The sequence below is a fragment of the Phyllostomus hastatus genome, unplaced genomic scaffold (genome assembly GCF_019186645.2).
Source record: "Phyllostomus hastatus isolate PE091 unplaced genomic scaffold, TTU_PhHast_1.1 phas_scaffold_129, whole genome shotgun sequence".
Classification (NCBI taxonomy): Eukaryota; Metazoa; Chordata; class Mammalia; order Chiroptera; family Phyllostomidae; genus Phyllostomus; species Phyllostomus hastatus.
Window position 1 is genome coordinate 19,441,173 of NW_025334009.1, and position 23,278 is coordinate 19,464,450.

The following is a 23,278-nucleotide window of genomic DNA, read 5'->3' on the forward strand; positions in this document are numbered from 1 at the left end:
TCTAGCTCCTAATTTATGTACTTAGGTGGATCATCTTTAGATGAAGTGCCTCCAAGAAAGGTAACAAAGGCAACAATCTAGCTTTTTATACTTCTATTATGTGAATGAGGCTGTGTCTCTCACCAAGACTCATAAGGTGAGGGAAATAGGATAGGCTAAGTTATGCTGCAATAACAAACAAGGCCTCAAATCTTAGCTGCTCAACACAAAACATTTTGCGTTTTTTTTCCTCTTCCCTCCCCGGCAAACTGCATCATTTAACTAGTTAACTGGAAACTCTGTTCTGTGTCATTCTCTCATTCTCACTCAAGGACGTAGGATGGTGCTATAGCCTCTATGTGGAGAGCTGCAGGTCATGATGGCAAAAAGAAAGTGTGATGAAAGACACACCAGCGCCTAAAGCTTCAAAATGAAAGTGACAAGTATCATTCCTGCTTCTGCTTTAGTGGCCAAAGCAAGCTACATGGCCACACCCAAATTCCAGAGCAGGCTTTGACTATGAATTGTGGAGGTAAAGAAGTCTGGACCAGGAGCCAGAAGCCCTGGGTTCTTCTAGCAGGCTTAGGACTGTAATCAACTCCCAGCTACTCAGAGTCTCAGTCTTCTCAACTATAAAGTGATAATAATAACCTTAAATGACAGGGTTGGGGTAGAAATAAGTTACGAGAAAGTAATCCTAAAAGAAGAAATATTGTATATGAAAAATATTGTTAGTACAAAGGTGATCTGACAAAGAATGTCTTCTCTGATAAGATACACCTGAAAAAATGAAAAAAAAATCTTCAGAATCTGAACGGATAGACAGCTGAACAAATTTTGAGCCAATAGGCAGCTATTTGGGGGAATTACCTATTTCAAACATTTTCTGAAATAACAACAGACCCATGTGCAAGGTTTGTGTTACTCTCTGAGTATACCCCGGTAGTGAGAGCTTACCAAGCCTTCTCGTAGCACTTGCCTCTCTCAGTGAATCTAATTCCTTAACCTTCCCCTCCTAAGACCCTCTAATGCATTTCAAACAGTGACACCATACATTGTGTTCAACCTTATTCATTTAGTTGATAAGGAACAATAATTATGTGTGCCTTCTGGACTATATATTGTAAACTTTTTAAAATGATTTTGTTCATATTGGAGATGTCATTGTGAAGTCAGAATTTCAAAATTCTTTTGCTTTGATTGGGTTAAGTGGATGGGAGAGGTCAATGTGGAATAAAAGTGAAAGCGCAGCTGAATACGGGAAGAGGGACTGCTGATAATTGGAGAAAATGTCAGTGCCAACTAAAAATTTCCATTAAAACATCTCACATTACAATTTGTCATGTGATTGCTGTGGCCCGAAGTGCCTGGGTCACTCCTTTGAGCCTTTTCCATTAATTAAGATTTTTTTCCATTGTGTCAATCGGAGTAGAACCAATTGCTTATAAGCATTCACATCCACAACATGTCTAAATTAATGACATAATGCTGTTTTTCAAAGTCTTCTGTGTGCAAGACAAACCTGAGGTAGCAGATGGACATTTTCTGGTGCTAAGAGAGCTATTTGTTATATAATGAGAATTCTGTTGCTTAAGAAACAGCTCACTTTACACTTCCTTTACAATTTAAAAAAAAAGGCATTCAATGTCTGTTACATAGCCAGAAATTATCTTAGTTGGCATAAATAATAGAGAAATAAAAAAAGGAAAAACCAACATAGGAGAAGTCCACAGTTTTCAATTATTGTTGGATACATTAACCACTTTTCTTTCTTTGACAAGTGTTTTAAAGCACTGTTATTTTCCCAGGATACTGAATACCTTTCAGGACCATTTCTCATTTCTAACAGATTTTACTCATATCTTAAGAAAACACACTGAAGAAAGTAAAATTGCTTTCTCTTGCAAATTAAATATAAGTGATTATTTAGGCTTAATATTAAACTGTGTTCTATTTCCCTTCCCCAGAGGCCTGGATCACTACCGAATGATGATAATTTATTCCTTCATGGTTTCAATCAGAATTCCTGATTTTAAGAAGAACAAAGCTTAATTTTTTTTGCAGAACTTTGGAAGCTATTTTAGCTTCAATTGCTTATAAATACTTCTGTCAACTTATACATCATAAACAGGAGGCATGGTTTGCTTTTTCACTGATGAATTCTGATACAAGAAGCCAATGGAGAAGGGGCATTATTTTTGGAATGAGTTCCTCGCACTTTACATGGACATCTGCAAAAGGGGTAGCATGGAATTCATCATCTCTGCCTGCATGCCTATGCAGCATTGCAAAACTACAACCCAATTTCCCAAGTACATATTAGCAAGAGCCTGAAAATCATCAAGATAGTAATGTCACTCCAAAGAATGTTTTTTTGTCTATCCACGTGAGTAACCATGGCTGTTCCTCTCTGCAGGCGTATCTACCCTGCAGCATGCCTTCTATGGCATTCCTGGCACGTGCTTCCTTGGGTACGAAGAGATCAGCGGAAGAGGCCCTCCTGGACTCTTCTCTACTGTCATTTCCTCTCAGTGTCACTTTCCCTCCCCTAGTCCTTTATAACTCCTTTCTTTAACTCATCAAACTTTCAAATGGGAAGGTTGCATTTCCTACTCTGTATTCATGTTTCTAGCTCTTAACTTGCAGAGTTAAGATTGATTTATATTTCTCTTTTTAAAAAAAGTCATCACTTTTGCTTACATGACTTTGAAGTATTTCTTTTCCACAGGCCCTTAATACAAAAGAAGAAGGAAAGCTCCTGTCTCCACTGAAGGGCTCTCCAGAGTCAGCTGCATTTGGTGCCCGAGGGAGAGAAAGATCTAGCAGGCATTACAGATCCTCATGCCCTTCACTGGGAGAATCTGGGCGATGCGGGTCACTTGCACATATCTGGTTAATTAAAAAGTTAGTATTGTATTTTACTGACTCTGCGGGACTATTCTTTTTCTGAATTATGAATATATGTTCTTTTACTGAACTTTTATAATTCAGTGTTTTAGAAAAAGCAATGGTATAAAACGTCTTTTAAACATCTCCAATTCTGAACACTAATGCCATTCTGCTCTGTGAGGTAAGGCTGTAAAAATGCATAATGCAGGTTTTACGAGGCCTTTTGTCACTAGAAAGGACAATATAGGTCAACTCACTGAAATATGTGTTCACATTACAACTTTTAATTATCAACATTGACTCCAACTATGACTCATCATTCCTATGAAAGTAAGGACGGCAGGAGAAGAATTCCACAGTCAGTATTTGGGCAATAGTGAGTTGGGATAGTTCACCCAGGTGGGAGGAACCCCTGAAGATTTCTTTGCCTTCCTTTATGGGAGACAATAAATTGTCTTTGTTGTCTAAGTCAGTTTAAGTATGGGATTCATGCTACTTGTAGTCAACAGTAGGTAAATACATGATGCAGTTATATATTTGCTATAATATTAATTAAAAGCAAAAGAATCCAACTCTGGATCAGTTAACCAAAAGGAGAAATACTGGGTCCCTGAAGGATCCCAGGGCTGATTAGATATTGAGACATTGACCTTGGAAACTACAGAACCAGGGAAATTATAGAGACCCATGATTCAGAAAGCCATGAATGTCACCAGTGTTACTATATCAGTTAAATGACTCGTTCCTCACTCTTGTGTCCTTTCAAGATTCAATGTCTTATTGGCCAGGCTTTGATCACATTCTCCCACTGGCGTATGCAGAGGTCAGGATGAAATGGAAAGACTGGCTCCTTTCATTTTCACACTGGGAAATGCGTAGCTTCCCTCAAGATGTAACACAGGTGAACTTCCAAAGGAAGTGGAATAGTAAGAGAAATGGGGAAGGGATTCTGGGCAAATTACAATGACAAATGATCTAGTGAAAAACACGGGCTTTGAAGTTAGACTCTACTTATTAGGTGTACGACCTTGAACAAATGACTTCCTCTCTTCAAATTTCATTTTCTTGTAAAATTATAATAATTACAATAATGGAAATAACATCTGCTTTGTAGCCTTCTTCCAAAGATAAATAAAATTATGTGTACAAAAAATGTTACCCTGGGAACCATGATAAAGTAGCTGTGGACCATCAGCCCCAGCAGCAGCATGGTTCTCAGTATTCTCAGAAGAGACAGGAGAAATATCCTCTTCTCTAATTATAAGATTGCTTTTTCAAAACTCATGACTTCAATAGCAACATCCTGGAGAATGCTCTGGGAAAAAAAATAACAGCCAGGAATCCTCTAAGAGCCTTATTCCCAACACTGGGTCCAAGAAGGAGAAAATTCCTTGTGGTTGGGTATCAGGTATCTACCACCTTCTGGGTATTTCCCTACCTACGTGAAGTAACTTCTATATGTTAGCCCTCAAGGAAAAACGGAGGTGCTACTCATGAGACTCGACAATGTCTTATAGCTCAGATTCAATCATCAGCTCAATAAATTCCAACCCTCAAGAGTGAGACTTTATTTCTTGACAAGAAATCTGGAATCCTTATAGAGGTGACAATTTTACTCACAGGGCAAGCTTCCTCCACTGTTCTACCCATTGAGGGACTCTGCACAGGACTTTTAAGCATTTGCTGGCACTGCAAACTGCTCAGTGGCTAGGGGAGGTGGGTCACTCAGAAGGCACTGGCACCAACCCTGAGTTTCTAATGGAAAACACAATCTCCTAAGTCATTAAAGCTAATGACTTAGAGGTGCTTTGTTGAGAACCATTAACCGTTTGTAAATTGTAGGGAAAACTTCTAGCTTTTAACCTCAACACAGTATGGTAGTTGAAAGCCTAGATTTCAGAGTCAGAGAGACCTGGACCCCAATTTTATTTTATTCTTCTCACTATGCTTAACAGAAATAGCTAACTTACCAGCAAAATTCAGTACTTTTTCTTAGTATAACAGGAATAGCTGCCCATCTAGAAATTATATTGTATTTCCCAGACTCTCTTGCACCTACATAGAGCTGTCAGACCTGTTAATCAATGACAGTGAGAAGTGATAGGCCCCAGGCTAAGCTACATCACTGTATGGAGTAATGCCTTCCTCCCAATCACAGGTATCTGCACTGAACTGTGATATTTAGGCTGCTATGCAATTTGGGGCTTATCTCTTATAACTGCCTCTGTACCCTAATACATAGGTACTATATAAGCATTTATTGAATAAATGAGTGTATTTTCTCACAGTTTGTGTTTTCCATTCATAGTTCTTATATTTTTAAGTTCTGTGATTGAGGGTATTATAAAGGTACATTCACATAAAACATAGTTTTCTATTTTCTTCCATTTTCCTATATTCTTATGAACAGAATATAATAATTATAGAAACTTTTGAGTGTATATTCTGTAATTTACTTAACCACTTACTTATTGATGAAAATTTATGTTTTTGTTAGGCTTTCACCTTTTTAATTGAATCCTATAATGAATAACTATATGTCAGAAATACACCTGAGTGTCATACACTTTTAATAATATTTTGGTGGTCACACTTCCTTTAACATGCAGTCTTGTTCTGTTCAATGTCTGTAAAAATGCTTAACAAAATTTTATTTCAAATATTCAGATAAACTTAGGTTTCTTCCAAGAGCAATGGCAGTTACACTGAGACTTGTTTCTGCCCTGGGCTTTCTCTCCTCTCTTCTGAAGGAAGAGATTCATTTGTGCTGCATTCATTTCTGCTGAAGTGTCTGGTGTGATTATGCTTAAAGCCAGGGATTGTTTGTTATTGTTTTCAGGAGACAGATAGCAGTTGGCTCTTAGTTGAGGTTCCAGCAGTAATCAAATCATCAGTCTTAAGGGGTTGCTGCTGACATTAACTGGTATAAGAGCACAGGTTATCTTTTATGTATCAAATTGAAAAAAAAAACCCACTACAATTATGTTGTGATGATTGATATTTGAAAATCACTACCACCACAGCAAAACCCTGTTAGCTGAGTCCTGGGATTAATTGTGCTAAAATGTCGTGACCACTGAGCAGCAGTGACCGTGGAACGCTGCAGATGGCTCATTGAAACACGAGAAAAACATACACAGAGACAACAGAGTCCTGTGGATAAATAGGGACGAAACGGCCACTCTCTCTAGTGGGGAGCACCATGGCCACCCTCCCTAGGGGAGAGCACCCCTAAGGGAGAGTGCCTCATTCTCCCGCCCAAGCAGGCTTGTATTTTGTTCGTTTGCATAAGAATTCAGGTAAAGCTCATTACTCATTGCCAGGAAGTAAGGATCGAACAATAGATAACAAGGAACTCAGAGGGCCTATTTTGAGTCAGGGTCAAAGAGCTGTAAAACTTTGAGGAACAAACTTACTTCTTCCCTGGACCCTTATCATTCAACTGAGAACATTTTAAACAAAGCAGGTTTCACAGGATTTTACATATTGTTTCTTAGGCCTGATCACCTGGGGAACCTGCCCTTTCCAGCAGAGCTGCACCACCCTCTGTCATTGTTTCAGGCTTAGGTGGAGCAAGGGAACTAAGGAAACCAAGAGATTAGGAGATTTTCTCATAGACAATGAGGACTCAGGCTATGTCAAAGCGGAAGGGTGAGGGTCCATCACCCCCTTTTGCTGTAGCCCTCAAAGTCCTTCCTTGGGGGCCTCTCACGCGATCGTGCCTGTCTTAGGTCATTCCCCCCTTGGGGAATCTTACCCGTCATTGGCTAACAGACCAAGCATTGGGGGCCAGGCAGGGTGAAGTAAAAGGAGCAGAAGCGGTGTTCCTGCCAGGGAGATAAGCTTTTGTCTCCTTGGTGGCTTATGGTCCAAGGTCATTCCCTCAGCCTTAGGCTTGGTGGGGATTACAGCTTCTGATACCAGACAGAGCGGTTCTCAACACTGCAAGAAACATTCAGGGCAAGCAGCTGATAAACTATGTTTCTTCCACAACATTTTAGAAATATGTTTCTTTTGCCTTGGACTCTTAAACTTAAATATTTATTGATCAAAAGGGAAAACATCTTAAATGTTATGTAGAACCTTGGATCTCAGACCCATCACACTCTTGGTCCTAGGGATTATCTTCCAAGCTTTGTTGGAAAAACACACTTATAGTTTCTCATAACTTAGTAAAACTGAACAATTCAAGTGGGAGAATAAAACAGATTCTGAAAATGAAGTGAGGAAGATGGTTTTCAGGAGTCTGATTTTGCATTCCCAACTTCTGAGCCATCATAGATGGAAGAAAAGTATGTCTATTCTGTCTTGATTCATTGTAGGGAGAAAAAAAAAAGTAAAAATGATAACCTTGTATCCAAGTTTTTCTTCTCCTTGCTTTTGAATTTATAGTTCCTGTTTATTTGATAGCAACTTTACAACCAGGGCCAGTGTGTTTGGAGTGTATAAGAAAGTGGTTTTAGTATCATAGTTGAGTAATAATTTGCTTGGTGTGTCCTCCACCCTATGCTTCTTCATCAGGTAAAAAACAAAAAAATAAACAAACAAAACTGTAGGATCTCACCTTTAACTGGAACATAATCAACAAAAGAAAAAAAAACAATCTAACAATAACCAGAGGGGAGCAGGGAGGGGACAGAGGGGAGAAGAGTTTTACAGGAACTACTATAAAGGACACATGGATAAAACCAAGGGGGGAAGGTGGAAGCAAGAGAGGGAGGTGGGTTTGGAGGGGGTGGGTGGAGGGGTGGGTAGAAAATACAGACAACTGTAATTGAACAACAATAAAATAATTTTAAAAAATCAGGTCAGGAGCTCAGTTCTTATTCTGAGACCAATTGACAACTCATTTGGATTATCTCAATGGGAGAATGCCATGATCTGTTTTACATTTTAAAAATCACTGCTGCATAGAGAATTTATTGTGGGAAGACAAGAACAGCTCTAGGGAAACCAGTCAGGAGACTATTGCTGTACCTGAGATGATAGACAATGGCGGCTGTTAATAGAGTAGTAGCTGTGGAAATTTTCTTTTAAGATGATTTTCTTTCTTTGTCATGATATCTATAGGCCCATGTTCATTGCAGCATTATTTACACTAGCCAAGACATGGAAACAACCTAAGTATTCATTGATGAATGAATAGATAATGGAGTTGTAAGATTATATATATATCCAAAGAAAAATAATCCAAAAAAAGGATTATTTTTCTGCCATAAAAAGAAGGAAACCCTAGTATTTGCAAAGACATGGATCAATTTTGAAGTCATTATGCCAAGTGAAATGAGTCAGACAGAGAAAGACAAATACTGTATGATCTTACTTATATATGGATAATAAAACAACATAAAGCAAAAAAACACATCATAAAAAAAAGAAATAAGACTTATGGTTATCAAAGGCAGAGTGTAGGGGAAGGGAAATTGGAGGAAGGTCGTCAGAAGGTACAAACTTTGAATTATAAGGTAAATAAGCACTAAGGAGTCAATATACACCATGATGACCAGAGTTAACACTGCTATGTGGTATGTGAAAAAGATGTTAAGAAAGTAAATCCTAAGAGTTTTTGTCACAAGAAAATTTTCTTTTACATGTTTTCTTTCTTTCCTTTTTAATGTATCTGTATGAGAAGTTGGACATGAGCTGAAACTACTGTGGTAATCTTTTCACAATATATATATATATATATAAATTGAACTATTACACTGTACATCTTAAACTTATGCAGTGATGTGTGCCAATTATTCTCATAAAACCTGGGAAAAGAATGTGAGATAGATGGAACCTGGAGCACAACAGAGAAGTTGTCCTTTGAGAGGATCAGGGATGTTCATCTTCTGAAACAGAAAGAAGAGAAATGGCCACAACTCCAGGGAGGGAGAACACGAAATGTAGCCTAGCATGACTCACCCTATAAAGTAGGACCCTCTGGGGTATTGTTGTGGGGCCTTAACTCAGAGACTTAGCTCAGTCTCCTGCAAAACACGACACTCATGCCCCATTTCTTCTCCTTTCCGTCTTTCTCTCTCACCAAGTTTTCACTGTCTCTCCAGTCTAACATCCCATCACTTTTAAAAGTATAATTCAATACTCCCTTCTTCAAAAAGCTGCTTCAGCCTACAGGAATTTCCCCTTTCCCTGAATTCTATAAACGTTCTATGTAGTCAGCATTTAGCACTTTATTATGTACTATTTAGGTCTTTATATGTTTCTGACCTTAGATCTTATTTTCACGATGGGATCAGAGCTCCACGAGATGATGAACATGTTCTCGAATATCTGGATGCTGGTAATGCCGAAAGTCAAGGGAGGAAGCATCCTATGCTGTCTCAGATGGAGGGAAGCATCCATCCCTGTCTCAGACACTGCCTGATTGCTTACGGATTGTAGCCAAGGGGAAGAGAAGGGACCAGGACAGAAATCACAGAACAGTCTTTCCAGTAACTACCCATTACCACCACATCATGAACACCAAACTGTAGTTAATTTAGGGTGAATTAAATTCTGCAGGGCACTATGGCATAAGCAACAGGGAGCCATGGCCATTTCCACTGCTTGCTCCTTGAATATATGTGACCAAAGCCAGCTGTGCCAGAGAACTCCTGAGGTGGGGCTGTTCATTCTAAAATCATCAGTCATGATAGTGCTCACATTTATTGAGGAAAGATTACAACACTCATTATCGAAAGGCATGATTATTAACTGAATTTTTACAGTAGGATCTGTCACCATTATTCATTCCATATAATAAGATAAACTAGGACAAACCTGGCCATATCTCACAATTACCATATTTCCATGAAAGAGTTCTGCGATGGATAATAATTTTTTTGTTATAAAACCTGAACACATGTCATTGTCAGTTCCAATGAACGAAACAGAATTTATTGTTTCATGGTCCCTAACTATTACTAAATTATGAATGTTATCTCAAATAATTTATAACTTTATGAGGTTGGGATGTACGGAAACTACAGTTTGCACATTCTTCCCTGACCCCTTTGCCACCTCAAAGCTCTCCTTCATGACTGCCTATGTTCCAACTGGATTTAAAGCATGTCAGTCTCTCCGGGATCTATATAGTGTGAGAGATGGGAAATCAGTTGTGTACTCATTTGGGGATGGCTTCGGGCCTCCTTCCCTGGAGGGCATCTCAGTAAGGGCAGAGGGCTCAAGAAAGATGAAGGGGGTCGATTCTCATTAACCAGTTCTAAATTTGTGAGCCCCCTAACAAACAAAATATGGTAATGAGAAATAAGCAAAAAAGCTGATTTATCAATAAACAGCTAGATTACATTTTGTTTATTATAACATAAAATGCCTGCCAGAATTCTAATCCCTGATCCCTTCGCCCAACCACCACGTGCTTCTTTCTCTGAAAAGGGCTGCTGGGACTCTTGCAGCTGTGTTTACTTAAAGATCAAACTCTCCAAGTGAAGGCTGCCAACCGATATGCACTAGATGCTTTTGTCCCCATCCACAGGATGGGTTGGGACAAGAAAATGGTAGGAAGGGCTGGCAAGGGGGACAGAGTGATATGGCAGTCATTTGGAAGTCATTAACTCTAGTATAGAGAAGCAAAGGTTATCACACAGAACATTTTGCAGAACAAAAGGTAAGAGGGGAAGTACTATTGTTGCTTGCAGCAATTTGTGGTGTTTCACTAAGTGATTTTCATCACCAAATAGTATTACTTCACATGAAAGAAATACAATGGCCCTTTAAGTACTGCTAAAGAAGGTTTATTTAACGCTCTTGAAATTATCTTGGTTGAACACGTCTTCTTAGTTTTTCTTTTTAAAAACATTTTATTGTATTTTTTCATTACCATTTAACCCCCTTATATCCCCTCCCCCCAGCAATCACCACACTGTTGTCCAGGTCCATGAGTCCTTTTTACTTTTTGCTCAATCCCTCCAGTCCCTAACCTCCACACCCTCCCCCCCCAAGCAGCTGTCATCCTGCTCTCTATCTACGCGTCTGTCTCTGGTTTTGCTCGTTAGTTCAGTTTGTTCATTAGGTTCAACATATAAGTGAAATCATGTGGCATTTGTCTTTGACTGGCTTATTTCACTGAGCAAAATGTTCTTTGTTTTTCTTAAGCTAATTCTCACCTCTCTCTTACCTCTTCTCCTACTCTCTAACCACCATTCTATACAAACCCTCTTGAATCAACTGGAAAAAGAGTCAGTAATTTCCTCTTCGAAGACATTTACTCTCTGAGAGAAATGAGAAAATATTGTGCCATTTGGAGTTTACGACTAATTATTGTGTTGTCTGAAAACAGATTGGAGCTGTCTAAGGAGTCTAAGAAAGGGATTTTCCCTTTCTTTGAATTTCTTTTTAGGCGATCATGAGTAAGGCTACCTTTAACGCAGTGTGGAAGCTGTCACGTCAACAAGGGTGCAGGAGCACATTTCTAAATTGGTTTAGGATCGTTGCATCTTAAAGCTGTTCTCATTCCCTGAGAGGCACAATTTCCCATTAACATTGAAAAGCTTGACAAATGGAGAAGGAACATTCTTAGAAAAGGAACATTCTTTTTCATGGTGAGCAAAACTTTCCCAACACTGTTCCTTGGCCTGAAGTGCCCTCTCTGTCCTGGTCTATCTTTCTGTGTGGCTTTAGCTGATCGACCCTGGATGGATCAGGCTTCCTAAGGAACCTCTCCAGACCAGCACATGCAGAGGGAATTACCCTTTCTTTTGGGCCTTTGGTGAACTTGACTGACACCTACATGAGCTGTCTTTACCACCTGCAATGCCATTATTACTTTGCTCATCAAAACTCTCCCGCTACATTATGAATGCTGTGAGAACAGGGACTGTCCTTTACTTCTCTTCATATTCTTATAGCAGACAGCAGGTGTTTAATGAATGTCTAATGAATGGAAGATTCTCCAAACCATTACTTATTAGCTATGTGATCCTGGATGAGTTTAATAGTCTCCCTATGCCTCAGCTGCCTTACATGTGGCCAATAACATAAACCCCATTGGATTGTGGATGGGATTAAAACATTTATCCAAAAAAAACATAAAAAAATATAGTCCTATCCAGTGTGGTTCATTTGTTTGGATATTTCTGACCGACATTGATGTTTCTCTCTCTCTCTCTTTCTGTCTCTCTCTTTAGAACTCACAAGCTTGTCTTAGGATGGGAATAAACATATTTAAAAACAAAAATAAAATGCTTATCAGCACTCTTGGCCTGTAGGAGTATGTGGCAGACAATACTGATGACCTGCCCCAAACCATCCCTCTTGCTAATAAACGCTAGATGTTACTCTGGTATAGGGCAGCAATGTGCTTGGAGAAGGTGAACCCATCCTTCACACTCAGATACTGGATCCTATTACAATGACAGGTTTAAGGGTAGGCTTAAGACTCGGTCCCAGTTAACGAAACTTGAGGGAATTCTACCGGGGCTTCTTTGATTTCCTCTTTGATAAAACACAGACTCAGGAGGAAAAAGACCTGTCCCCTTTTGTCTTCCATGGACATTGTTTTATGAACTGTGTTTTAGGAGGTCTCCACATTCCCATCTTGCTTGCCTGAGGGGAAAGCTAAGAGAGTTACAGAGAAGCCAGGTAAAGAAATCTGATATCTTTGAGTTGCTCTACTAACAAACCCTGCTACCACCTTTCTGTAGACATTTTAGAGTGTGAGAAAATTAAATACCCTATTGTTAAGCCACTTTAATTGACTATTGTTACTTGAAATGCAAAAAATCTTAAATAATAGAATGCTTAACAAATGCTAGGTATTTTTATTATTATTGATGGTTTCTGCCAGTATTAATGTTCTTTAGTCAATCTCTGCTATCATAGACTCTTGTTGAAAATTATCCCATATTTTTCCTGGTGTTGATTACAAAATAAGAATTCCATAAGCCAATACTTTTTGTCTGTATAGAAAATAGGTAAGAAAGACACCAGCTACCTACAGTCCCCACTCACTTTCTTACCATCCCTCTAAAACCCATGGAAACATTAACAAAGATTAGTCTGGCTTGTAAAATCTTTCAATGTATAATTAATTTTATGGGACATGGCAAAAAACAGAAGCAGGTGACACCCTATGTCAAGCCCAACTCAGAGAAGTTGACCCTGAGTCAACTCAGTCAACAAACTCTTCATGCTCTTCTCAACTGAGTTTTGCCCCCCACCTACCCTACTTCTCATCAACTTATATCTCATGGTAAACGGTTTGTAGATTAGCAATAGAGGCGGTTGGGGTGGGGTGATCTCTGCCCTTGGGGAGACTGTCTTCAAATTCTCTTATTCCTCCTACTTATTGGCAATTCCTGCTTCTATAACACTCCAAAGTGATGATATAGATAGATATAGATAGAGATGATATAGGTAGAGATAGAGATAGATAGAGATAGAGATATATAGATGCAGATATATGTTACTGTTGTACATATGGGATGTTTTATCATGATGGGTAACAAAAATGGAGAGTTTTGGGTGAGCTGGGAATAGTGTCCCCCACCACTTACACACCCCGTAGGTCAGTCAGATACTAAGAGAAAACAAATGGCACTCTCAGAACTGGAGATAGCCCTGTTGTGGCTGGTGTGACTCAGTGGATTGAGTGCTGGCCTGGGAACCAAAGGGTTGCTAGTTCAATTCCCAGTCAGGGCACATGCCTGGGTTGTGCGCCTGGTCCCCAGTGAGGGGAGCATGAGAGGCAACCACACACTGATGTTTCTCTTCCTTTCTTTCTCTCTCCTTTCTCCACTCTAAACATAATAAAATATTTTTAAAAACATTTAAAAAAAGAGCTGGAGATAAAATGAAGTTTGTGGAAGTATTGACGGGAGAGACCTGGTTCTTCTTGCTGGTGCATGTAAAGAATTACATATCAGCAAATCTAGTAGTATGTAATCAGTTTATCAGTGGCCTGTTCCCAAGGAAGAGAACATGACTGGGTAGAATAGAAATGAAAGGCAAAGTTTCGGGCAAAGCAGGGTGAGGAAAGCGAGAGTGGCTGAAAAGCCCCTGGGCAGCCTAAGGCCAGGTGGCCAGAGGCCCTGTGGCCCGAGAGCCAAGAGCTCCTGAGAGAGAGAGAGAGAGAGAGAGAGAGAGAGAGAGAGAGAGAGAGAGAGAGGGAGAGAGAGAGAGAGAGAGAGAGAGAGAGGGAGAGAGAGGGAGGGAGAGAGAGGCAGAGAGGGAAGAGAGGGAGAGAGGGAGAGAGGGGAGAGAGGGAGAGAGGGAGAGAGGGGAGAGAGAGGGGAGAGAGGGGGAGAGAGGGAGAGAGGGAGAGAGGGGGAGAGAGGGGAGAGGGGGGGAGAGGGGGAGAGAGGGAGAGAGGGAGAGAGAGAGAGAGAGAGAGAGTCCTTTGTTCTTAGTCCTTATATAGTTGGCAGGATAGGAGGGAAAAAAGTTACATATTGATTTACATATTGATTAACGGGTAAATGTGGCGCCAGCTTTCCTGGGGAAATGTAACTACCCAAACCTAGGGATGTATGGGGATCCTTATCTTGCTCCAGACTCCATTTGTTCATCTTGTTGTAAAACAAATACATGACAGGAGGCAGTTAATTAAAATTGGGGAACTTTCCAAAGTTATTTATGGGCTCTTTCTGTGAGCATCACAGACTCCCTCGTAAAACAGATAGTGACCAGAGGTAGGCAATTAACCAAAGTTGTTTTATGGGTTCTTTCTTTGGGCACCGGGGACCCCCTACCACATTCCAGGCCTTGGGATGAAAGCACAGTTTCAAGGCTTCCTTTCCCAGATAGTGGAAATGTTACATAGAATTTCAAGGACTTTTCTTCTTTCTTGCTAAGATAGTGTGTCTTGTGATGTTGGAACACCTGGCAATATTATCAGACCAGGCTCAGGACTGCTGAGCTAGAGTGTGAGACTTGTCTCCTTCCTCCTCCCTGCCTCGGTTTACTATTTATTCTACCTAATTGGTAAAAGGTGTTCCCTGGCAACCAGGGTGCTAAATGCTGGCCAGTGACAGTATTGCAGTCTCAGAGTTCTTCCTATGCTGTCTCCTGCTTCAGAAGGTTTATAAGAGACTATAACAAATCTGTAAGGGTTAAGGTAACACCAAGGGATAATACAGTAACCGGGATTACAGCAGTGAAGTCATTACCACTCTTAGGACCAAAAGAAGGAAATCGAGAAGAGTAAGCTCAACTAAAGGACACATCCAGCCCAAAACAATATTTTATGAAAGGATGTAATACCTTGGCCTCACTCTCTTTCTTTTCTCTGACCTTGAACTGAGTCTCCCCATTGATTATACTCAATCACAATCCAGGAAAGGGAACCTTATAATAAAATCCATACATATCAGCCTATTGAGAAGGGATAAAAAGTGTGGATAACAGACCTGGAAGTGAATATCCCAGGTCCAAAGTATGGCTATTGTGAGAAAAGATATTGGGTCAGAACCGGTTAAATTTCTGGAAAGTTTGTTTTATTGTGCAAACTCTGGCAAAGTCTAATGGGGAGCATGAGGGGAAGGGAAGGCAGAATCAAAAACCTTTTAGCTTTTACCTACATTTGCTTGACTACTAGGTCTTCATATTTCAGCCCAATTATTAGGTCTCTAAACATTAATAGAAATTTGGATTTGAAAGAGAGATGCTGAGAAAGATGTAACTCGAGGGGAAAATAGTGAAGGAAAATGAGAAGCCAACCTCTCTCCCTGTGGCAGCTGCAGTACCTTTTATTTTTCTTTTCGACTGCTTGAAAAAGATGTACCTAGATCTTCGCGAGGGAAACATTTTAAAGCACTCTGTCTTAATTTATCCTCAGCTGGATATTGACCTGGCTGTTCACAAAGCAATGCACATCACTTTATAGAAAATCCACTTGTATGTGTTTGTGTGAAGAGGGCATTATTCATTCCCATCTCTGCGTATTTATCTACCTGTCTACATTTTTTTAATTCCTTACCAAAGAAAGATATTAATTTTGTTTTATACAGCATCTGCCATTGAAAGTAAATGGGCTTTAGCACGTAAATTTTTCAAATGTATTTTATGTACCAGGTCCGGCACAAATAACACCCCTTTCATATTACAAAATCACGAGCATGTAATTCTGTAACATAACAATATCACACTCAAACACATCACATGACATTTTAGGTGAAATGTTCAAATTAAAATGATAAATTATTACACCCATACTATTACCCAACCAACCACACTCAAGCACAGCCTTATTTCTGCCAGACCCTGTATTCTTCATTAATTTTTTAAAAGATTACTTATTTATTTATTTATTTTTAGAGAGAGAGGAAGGGAGGGAGGCAGAGAGGAAGAGAAACATCAATGTGTGGTTGCCTTTTGCATGCCCCCCATGGGGGACCAGGCATGTGCCCTGACCAGGAATTGTATCGGTGACCCTTTCATTCACAGGCCAGTGCCCAATCCACTGAGCCAGGGCATGTATTCTTAATTAATTTTTACCTAGTTGAGTAAAAACTTATTTTCCTGCCCCAAAAATATTGAGACATAACATAAAAGGCTAAAATTCCCCCATCCCCATGGGTAATTCTAATCTTTCTCCTATCATCAAACTTTCCATTTTGTAGTATACTTTCTTCCAGTCCACGTGTCCATGTTTTGGGATATATACCTATATATTTACAAAGAGAGACTGCCTGGAAGTTAGGTAGTATTACATAAATGATGCTATACCGTACATATTATTCTGAAACTTCTTTTTTCCCTCAATAATGCATATCATAAATATCCTGATGTTACTTTATGAAGATTTAATATGTTCCTTTCAGTACTAAACATGCATTTACCACCTATTGAATTTTACTTGTATATCTACCTATTGATGGATATTTACATCAGTTTGGGGGAGTGAACATAAACAATGCTGCAATAAATATTTGTCTACATGTCTTGTTGAGTAAAAGTGCATTCATTTATTTTCAAGTGCATTCATTTTTATGGGGCAATTATATCAGCATGGAATTTCTCATTCAGAGGAGTGGTAAATAATCTCTGAAGACGGCAACCACCAATTCCTCACCTCCCTGTAAACTCAGGCCGTTCCTTACTTCAATAGGTAGATTGCAATACATTTCACCTTGAAAATTAGCCAGGGCCTTACTTAGTTAACTGACAAATAGAAGGCAAAGGAACTTAGGTTCTTGAAGTTCTGATGCCAGTTTATAAGAAGCCTTGTGATTTCCACCTGGGGAGAGCCTGTCACTATGTTCGAAGTGGGACTACCCTGTGACACCCATACTCTAACAAAGCCAAGTTTACCATTTGGAAACATTATATGGATAGACAGAGAGAACAGCCACTCCACATCTGTTCCAGATATTTAAGCTGCATCACCATATATGCTCTGAGTGAACTGGGAGTGTAAGAAAAGGGAAAGCAGGGTCTTCTTGGATGTTTGGCACAACTGAGTTTTTGGATAGCTACAGCCCTTAGTGGCATCTGCCTGCAACTATGTGAAAGTCTCCAATGAGACCCATACAGATCTATCCAGTCCACCCATGGATCCATAAGAAACAATATTAAATTTTCAACCACTAAATTTGGAGGTTTTTTAATGTAGCAGTAAATATCTGAAACAAGAAACTGTGCTAATCTTCATTCTCAGTCAGTGCTGCCCAATTGAGCTCCAGGACAACTACGCCACTCACCCCTCTCCTACCACTAGTGTATGAAATTTCTTGAGTACTTAGAACCCACTTTTTTATACTAAGAAAAATTAAAGGGCATTTTTCCTAACTCAATATTTTGTGATGATTCCAAAGCCAAAAAAATAAACTTTTATCATTTACATTTGTAATGAGGAGGTTTGGCTCCTCTTCTGTTTCACACACAGAGTGACAGGGTCAGATAGACTCTCCTCCCTGTATTAAATACATAAAGAGAGCTTTTTTTCATACTCAAAACTGCAAAAACCGCTTATGGTAACTGTCATGTTGGGTTATCAGGGACCCGAGGTTTGCAGACCATGATATTGAAAAGCAGTCTGAAAAATGACTCTGGATCACGTCCCACTGGTCAGTCTGAGAATGACTTCAGGTCCACATGTGCCGGGAGGGAGCTCGCCTCGAGGTCGGCAAGGGTTTAAACATATAACTCCATTCCTTTCACCCCTCCAGTTCAACTGAATACAGGCAACACAAGCACTGTCAGAAAATGACTGTAGAGAATCGGGTCAACGCACCTCTGTGAGTTTCTTCTCGGCCAATTGGAGGGTCAGGCCAGTTATTTTCAGTGGTTTGGAGGGTGACAGAAAGTCTGTCCTTCAATCCTATCTCTTAACTGCCATCAGCCAGAAAGTGCAGTGCAAAGCCCGCAGGAGATGGTGCTTCGGGCATGGACAGAGTGAGCATCTAACAGTGGCCCTGCCCAGGAAACCCTGTCCTTCCCACGCCGCTCTTATCTATGCCCCCGGAGAACTCCATCGTTCAGTGTCTGCAGTCTTTTCTATAAAAGAGCCCCTCTCTGCCTGGCATAGCTCAGTGGACAGAGCACGGGCTGCGAACCAATGCATCACAGGTTCGATTCCCAATCAGGGCACATGCCTGGGTTGCAGGCCATGACCCCCAGCAACCTCACATTGATGTTTCTCTCTCTCTCTCTTTCTCCCTCCCTTCCCTCTCTAAAAAAATAAATAAATAAAATCTTTTTTAAAAAGAGCCCCTAAATGGCTTTATTTAACTACAGATGTACTTCCTGTTTGTTTCATAAAGTCATACAATGAAGAATTATGTGTTTCTCAAGTATTTCCCTCTTGGTTACCCCTCCCCCAATTATAGCAGGGTAGGGTAATTTTTCTTTTGATAACAGGGTAATTTTTCTTTCAGATATATACCTATGCATTGTTGGATTGTTATTTCTGTGTGTTGTTGTTTCACCAACATGAGATCAAAGTACTATTTTTCAACCACCATTGTCCATTTAATCATGTGCCACGGACTCTTGCCATAGGTACAAATAGTTCCACCTTGTCTGTCCTTTCTTAACAACTGCATGGGGTTCCACTGTCTCACTTCTTTTTAATGGCAATTATGGAGAATTACTTGAGAAAAGTGGGTTCTCCTTTTTCATTCCAACATCTCACTCCAAAATAGGATCAATAAGGGCTGCAAAGCAAAGTAGAGCAACAAACAGTTTGCAAATAAAAACAATAAGCAATGGCAAAACAATGGGGAAGCATGGTCTCTGTAAAACCTGTGGTTCTTGAGTCAAATCAGGGAGAAAAAAGAGTGAATGACAATTCACTGCATACTGACAATTTCATATTTACATCAGCATGTTTTCAGCTGGAGCTTAAGAACATGGATAAGAACATCTTTTCTCTAAGACTATAGCAGTGCTGTTATTTAAATGAATATGGTGGAACCCCATTAAAGCACATGGATTATTATACATTTTCTTGCATTGAGATACACTATGCATTGAATTGCTTTCTACAAAACAGGAACTGAATACAGGCAAATCCTTGTTGTTAGAAGACCTGGCAGTAAGACATCTATTAGGCTTCACTGATATCACATTATTAAAAATGCTAATAATAGGTGAATCTACCCCTCAGCATTATAAAGTCATCAAAAATTATCTTTACCCTCTGAAAGACATTTACTTAGCACAGCTGGTATTAACAACAAAACAAGGAAATAGCGCCATGGATTTGGGCTGAGAGTCTTTGGAATGTTTTAGGCATCACGGGAGGAACAATAAATTATAACCACCAATTATCTACGAAGCTTCTTCTGAGTCCATTTGAGACCCATTTGATGACTTCAGTAAGCCAAAAATAATTTAGTGACTCTGAAAAAAATATCTGGGTCCTCAAGACGAACAAATCCCAGTCAAAAGGAAGCAGAAAAATAATGAGCACTGCAGTGTCCCTGAGTATGTATTTCTCACAGACAACCAAGGTGAAAGATGCCCTGGTCCCCGAAGGGGATTCAGGTAGCCACCTCCACTGCCCAAGAGGGAGACAAGAACCAGAAAGTAAGTGAAAAAACTCTGAACATCCATAAGAGCCGCCACAAAATCAAACTATTAAGTATTGTGCCATTTATTCAGGGGCAAGCAAGGTCTTCGAGCAGAATTGTGTCATTTGGAGCCAGTGTGTGAAAGCTAGCTTATCTGGTTTCTCAATTAATAACATTAGAAATGGCAATTAAGGGAGGTAGAAAAGACCGGCTGCCAACGATAGACAAGTTGACATTAGCAGGAAGTACAAGAAAGACACAGAAAACATGGAGGAAGACAGATACCATTTTTAAATCCCAGCATATTGGGGTCACACAGGGCAGGGACAAAGAGCCCCAGAGTTCTCACTGCAGGGAGAAAAGTTTGCTCACATTTCTCTTCGCTCTATATTGTGTATGAAGGCAGAAATCCGTGGAACACATTTCCAAAGGGCTTTCAGTTCCATATTTCATATATATGCTTGGTTGTTAAGTTTTCAGAAATCTTTATTAAGGTTCTACTCCATGTGATATCTCATGAGGTGCTGAGTTTCCATATCTCATTTATTTGAAATAAATGAAGAAACTTTTCATATAAAGAGAAGTAACCTACTGCTGTCTTCTCATTTTCAAAGCACTCTGTTAGTCTTTTGTATAAATTACTTATCTATATGTCACAGTGTCTATCTTTGCCAGCTGAAATAAGGACCTTGCCCACTCACTCCTTTAACATGTGTTCAGAGGCCTGAGTGGATCCACTGAAAACATCAAAACCAGACCTCGCTAAACAAAGGTTAATTGGCATAACAAAAACCTCATATAAACGAAAGCATACGTAGTGGTGCTGCTTAACCATGGGAATACATGCTTAGAAATGCATCATTAGGCAATTTCATCATTGTGTGAACATCGCAGAGTGCACTTGCACAAACCTAGATGGTACAGCCCACTACACACCTAGGCTGTATGGTACAGCCTTTTGGTACAGCCTTTTGGTATGGTACAGCTCCTAGGTATAAACCTGTACAGCATGTTACTGCACTGAAAACTGTAATCAATTATAACACAACAGTAAGTATTTGTGTATATAAACATGGAAAAGGCACAATTAAAATGTGGTATAAAAGGTTTGAAAAATAGTACACTTGTATAGGCAACTTGAATAAAGCTTACAAGAACTGAAGTTGCTCTGGGTGAGTCATGCATACCTGGTGAGTGAATGCGAAGGCCTAGGACATGACTGTGCATTACTGTGGACTTTATGAACACTGCACACTTAGGCTACACTAAACTCATAAAGCAACATGAGACTGAGTCAAGCACAAGAGAAAATGATGCAGTCAGGAAAGATGGTAAACATAAGGCTACTGCCAGTGTAACACAGCCCTGTTTCACAGCAAATGCTTTTTTCCTAAGTAGAAAGAGCACCCTCTCATATATGGATAACATGAACTAGTAACAGTTGTTTATTATCACTGTCAAGTATTATGTACTATACATAACAGTATGTGCTATATTTTTATAGAAATAACAGCATAGTAGGTTTGTTTATACCAGCATCACCACAAAAATGTGAATAATGCATTGCACTACAATGTTAAGATGACTACTATGTCACTAAATGATAGGAATTCTTCAGCTTCTTTGTAATCTGATGGCACCACTGTTTATATGCATATATTTAAAGTCATGGTGTGGGCATGACTGTCCTGCGTTTATAGAAGACTAGATCCTGGAAAAGGAGTGGGAAGGTGAGATTTGGAAAGCTTCTACTACAAGAGTTTGCATATTATGTCCCAAAGTACCCTCCATTCAGAAGAGGTGTTTCAGGAACCACTTCAGGGAAAGAAATGAAGAGAAAGCTGATGGAGTGAGGCTTCAGACCCCCACACCACCTCCAGCCAAAAAAGCAGCCCTGCTTTCATCCGTCTGCCATGTCTGATGGCCCATCTACTTTTATTCCAACAAGGAATTCTACAGCCAAAAGCAAAAGCTTTAAAACCACTAATTATGAACTAGGCATAATATGTATTGGACATAAACAGGTAGCATCAAATGTCCAAAGCAAGAAACTAAATGAGATTGGTAAATAACACCATCTTTGCACATTTAAAACATGTATTCATAAAGTCTCCACATTTGATAAGAATACATGCACATTTAAGGATAATTATGGGTACCCTTGAGTGAGTACTACTTTAGGAGAATGAGATGAAGGTAAGGATTGGGGTAGAAATGAAAGGACAAATGAAATACGATAAAATTGGAAAAAATAAATGGACTTTTGAGTAGATGATAATGATCCAATGCTGTGATTTAAGGAATATGAGCTCTGAACCTGAAATCCAAAGAACAATAATAAAGATAAAATAAACTACAAATCTATTTCCAACATCCTCATGGTGAAACATCTTTAAACACAGCTTTCACTCAGTAACACAGCCTCTTCCTGACTATCCTCGACTGCAGTGACCCACCAGGACCAGAGCTGTGATCTGCAAGTTTCCCCCTTGGAAAGCTTCTCTGTGTTTCAATTCTTCACACTTTAGCTCACTGGTAAGAGTTTTGAGGGCTGGAGTATAATATTGTTGCCAAGAGAATATTATTGTAGGTTGAAAACAAAATGTATTATTTAGCAAAATGTTGTACCTCAGCTTAAAAAAGAAATCAACTATGTAAATAGATGGGTAAACCATTTTTGGACTCACAGTTTGCTGGTAGCTATTCAGTGATGATACAGATGTGATTTATGTCAGGGAGACACGATTATCTTGTGTCCTGGAAACACATGAACTGCGAAGATAAAGTGAAAATTACGCTCGAGGGGTACAAAAACAATAAGAGGTGTACAAACACTTCTGAAAAGTTCAGAACATCATGGAATATTCTAGGCTGTCTGAGACAGGGAAAGAACAAACTTAGAAATGCAGTAAATTATATCTGTTGAAAAGTTTTCCTTATGCATAAGGTAGACCCATCTACTTTTTGTACACATATATGTATTATTTATTATGTATATTATTAAATGTTACCTCTGTGCTCTCAGAAACTATTCTCTAAATAAGCAATTCTTCTCATTTTGCAGTGAATTAAACCAAGAAGAAATAACAATCTTACCTTAAAAAACTTGATTCCCTAGTTTACATGATCATTCAAATTTTCAGATATAAAATGTTGAAACTGAAAACATTCATTAATTGCCTTGATTCTCATATTTTTAAAGATTATCTTGACTAGAAAGTGTGAGTAATAAACATAATAAACATCATGTCATTATGCCCAAGGAAATGTCTCATTCAGTCTCTTGGGACTTGTAAATAAACCATCACCATTGCTTCTTTTCTTTCTTCTTTTATTAACATTCATAGGTGCTTCGTGTTTCTTAATTTCTGGGACCTGAGTTTACTATTAGGTTAGCCAAAGGAAAATATTGGTCCTTTATATCTCTGGTTGGATTTTTGCCTTCTACTCGT